Genomic DNA, 4,141 nt, shown 5'->3' on the forward strand with positions numbered 1-4,141 from the left:
ATAAATACACTAGCGGGGAATCCCTACTTCGCAGGGGCAAAATAGAAAATTACCATTCGAAGATGTAATAACAAATTAGATTTTTTTTGTTAAATAAAAGAACTATAATTATATTATTTAGGAAATAACTATAGTGGGGAAGCCCTAGTCTATTTTAGGGTTGTCAATGGTTGGGTCTAGGTACAACTAGTCCCAAACAGATTACGGGGATGTTTAGAATTATAGCCGTTTTTCAAAAAAATGGTGTCACGTCGGATCAATATAGGCATTTCAACAAATGCCCATGTATCTTATTGTTTGGTTCATCCGATTATTAAAAAATCGGGCATGCTTAATTTGGCATTTCATGCATTTGTGAACCGTTTCTCCCAATGATTGATTGATGTGTATCCTATGTGGTGCTTACTTGTCAGCACATACATGAAAAACAGTGATGAAAATCACCTTACCAAACAGCATAGTATTGCTCACTGCTTATGTGATAGAAGTGTTTTTTTTTTTTTTTGTGAAAAATGGGTCTTGGAAGAATGGGCACTTTTTCTTGAAAATCGGTCCCAAAAAGCACCCACACTTCCAAACACCATGTTAAATGGGACAAAATTATAGACCCAATTATACTAAAAACTATAGTTGTTTATTTAAAGGGAAAAATTCCACTTTAGTACCCTCAACTTTGTGGGTAGTGTCAAGTTAATACCTAAACTTTCAAATGTGTCACTGTAGTACTTAAACTTTCAAAGTGTCAAATTGGTCCCTGTCATTAATTGACCATCAGTTATCTATTAAAAATGTCAAAACTACCATTCAAAAAAAGATATTGTTCATTGTCTTCTACCTTGAGGCTGAACTGGTTGAGGTATTTGAGATTCTAGACTAATGAAGTCATTGTCTTTGACCTTTTGATTTGAAACACATTCTTGTCTAGTAATTTCTTTACTTTCAGTTATTGCTTCCCTCTATCGTATTTCATGTTTTTTTCTCTCTTTTTCTTTGAAGATAACCGGTTCAATCTCAAGGTAAAAGACAATGAACACTGTCTTCTTTTGAATGATAGTTTTGTCATTTTCAATAGATAACTAACCTTCAATTAACGGTAGGGATCAACTTGACACTTTTTGAAAGTTTAGGTACTGCAATGACAAGTTTGGAAGTTTGGGTATTAACTTGACACTACCCCAAAAGTTTAGGGTACTAAATTGAAAATTTTCCTTATTTAAATAATCACTTAAAATTTAAATTTTGATAATATAATAATAAAAATAATAAAAAAATACTAAATTATTTATATGCTAATAAGTCAAACATTTTTAACTAATATTATCTTATTTATTATCTATCAAATTTAGTATTACAAACATAATATATGATAAAAATTATTAAAAATTTAAAAATTTATATATTTCATAAAATAATGAGTTCTGGGGTAGACAAGAGAGAAAAAAGCGGAAAAGACAGGTGTTGGAAAATTAGAGTATAGCCATAATGCCAAGAGTATACCACATGCAAAAAGCTGAAAAATAGTTCAGGCTGTTGAAGAATTAGGGCATGTTTGGAACTGTTTACATTTATTGAAAAACCGGTACCACATCAGCGTCATATCAGCATCTGGGAAGATAAATGTTTTTTAGCTCAAAAAAATACTGTTTGGTTTGCGCGTTTATTAAAAAAACGCTGATAAACGTTTATCCGTTTATTTGCATTGGTTTGCATTTCTCCCTTCCCCCAACGGCTGGACGTTTCATGAAACGATGAGCTGAAGTGGATCCGATGTGGGTGCTGATGTGTCGTCTAGTGGTGTTGATCCGGTGCAACCCGGATCTACCATTCTAAAGGTGGATCTTCTTCCTCACTCGATAACCTAAAGCACCTAAGATAGATCTTCTTCCTCACTCTTTCGCCGCCTCAGAGGAGAACACCCGGATCTACCAGTCCAGCGACGATCGGAGAGAGGTTTCTTGGCCGGAGGGAGGAGCAGCTGCCGCTGGTAAGAAAGTCTTCGCTTTCTCCCTATTTTCTCTCTGACTTCTCTTTGTTTTCTCTTTTCTCCTAACATTCAGCAATATCTCTGTTTTCTTTGAAGGTTTTAGAGAGTGTTGCCGCATCTGAAGGTTTAAGAGAGAGAGGGAGAGAGTGTTTCTCGCCGCCAGAATGTTCTCTGAGTGTTCTTTCTACAAATTCCTGTTCAAGACCCAAAATATATTATTATATGTTGAGACTTGAGGGAAGAGGGATAAGGTATTTCCTAATTGAATTCCTGTAATTTGTATATACCTTCCACCTGACCAGCCAGTGTTGACGAACCATCCAGTGGCACCGTGCTTCTGCTTCTCCATTTTCTCGGCCAGCATTGCTGCATATTTGGTAGGATGCAGCATGATGAATGCTGCTCCAAAGCAGGCGGAGAATGTCGCTTGTGGCTCCTTTATACCATCCTCTGTTCCGGTCACCTGTTTTTATTTTCAGAAAAAAAGACCATCAAAATGCTTCTCCCAGAGTTTACGCCAGTACTATTTCACTATATAATTAATTCAACTAGCCAATGGACCCATAATAGCATAGAGCATCCCATGGTTCCTTAATGAACACCAATGATAATAGTAGCACTTGAGAAATTCTTATACGAATGGGAGAGAGATAGATGTGTGATAGTTCCTACTTCCTAGTTGTTAGAGAGGTTTATTTGTACTATAACACAAAGATTTAGTAGTAGTAGTTTTGAAATGATCATCTGAAGAAAAATAAAAATAAAAATGAAGTCATTATGCGCATACCAGAGCTGTGAAACTTCCTAAGAACTCTCCCTCAACTTATTTTCTCTCTCTTATTTCCTATCAATGTATTATCATACCAAACACAGTCTTGGGATCCAGGTACTAGTAAGGCATATTTTTAAGAAGAAAAAAATATATATGTTGAAATATATAAAGATTTAGTAAGGCATATTATCATACCAAACAATAGCATGTTTGCCGTCTAGTGTAGATTGTGTTTAATTTGTTTATATTTCGTACATGTATTATCATGTTTGCCATTAGCTTACATTGCAGAACATGTGCACATTGCTATTGTTAATTTCATTTTTATGTTACGATTAGAATATTCATGATACTTGTTTTGACAATTGTCATATAAAACAATATGCAGATACTAATGACGGAAGGAGTTTCTTTGCCAATGTGCTCATGTGGAGAGGGAGAAATGACAGTGCATATGGCTAGGACCGATAAAACTATGGACGATACCATTGAGAGGCGATCACAGAGGCTCTTTCATATGGGTGGACCAATGCAATGGGGGATACCCAACACCCGGTAGGAATGCCCCAAAACAACACCGTTGTTCGACAGTTGTGCAACCACATCCAAATAATAGTAACATTGCTTTGTTAGCTTGTTGTGGTTGCAATATTCTGTGTTTTATATTTTGGGCATGGGTATGCTTGGTTCCATCTTATGAAATTAATATGATAAAAATCTGGAACCTGTCTAGTAGCGTAGACTTTTTTAAAATTTAACTATGTACGGAAAACTGAATAGGTTCCACGATGACGTAGGATTATATAGAAAAAACTTGTCTGACCTATTAATTATCATTGTAGACTTGTTAGTACGGATTACATTAGGGTTTTGTCCTTTTATTTTTATTAATTTTATTGGATGCAATTGAGAGAGAGGGGGGAGGGAGGGAGAGAAGAGTAAATTGAGACGTGAAATTTACTTGAATTTGGGCTTTGGCTGGCTTAAGCCAAGCCCAACCAAAGCCCAAATTGATCTACCTTGCAAATGGTATCTTTGTTATTCAAAAGAAAAAAAAATAAGTGGTTTGATAAAATGTTGGAAATAAATAGATATTTGATCAATTGAATAACATTAATATCCATCATTCCCTTATAAGTAACAAAGAATATATATATATATATATATATATATATATATATATATATATATATATATATATATATATATATATATATACATAGATACATAGAGAGAGAGAGTCAAATTGAAAGTGTCATATATCCACTGTTGGATGTCGATTATATCATATATTAACCGTTGGATCTGAAAATCGGTCTTCAAATTGAAGCATATGTAATTTGGACTGCTGGATTGACTAATGTATCCTATACACCACAATGAAA

The 4,141-nt window shown here is 34.6% G+C and overlaps 1 long non-coding RNA gene across 1 annotated transcript; it reads left to right on the forward strand.

Moving 5' to 3' along the window:
- Positions 1-1,648: 1,648 nt before the first annotated feature.
- LOC148876713 (uncharacterized) lies at positions 1,649-3,616 on the forward strand. The gene is made up of 3 exons (XR_016104998.1): positions 1,649-1,984; positions 2,081-2,235; positions 3,145-3,616. It is a non-coding gene; the product is annotated as an uncharacterized LOC148876713 (long non-coding RNA).
- Positions 3,617-4,141: the final 525 nt, after the last annotated feature.

This window comes from Nelumbo lutea, chromosome 1, assembly GCF_056320005.1.
Source record: "Nelumbo lutea isolate HS-2025 chromosome 1, American lotus-T2T, whole genome shotgun sequence".
Classification (NCBI taxonomy): Eukaryota; Viridiplantae; Streptophyta; class Magnoliopsida; order Proteales; family Nelumbonaceae; genus Nelumbo; species Nelumbo lutea.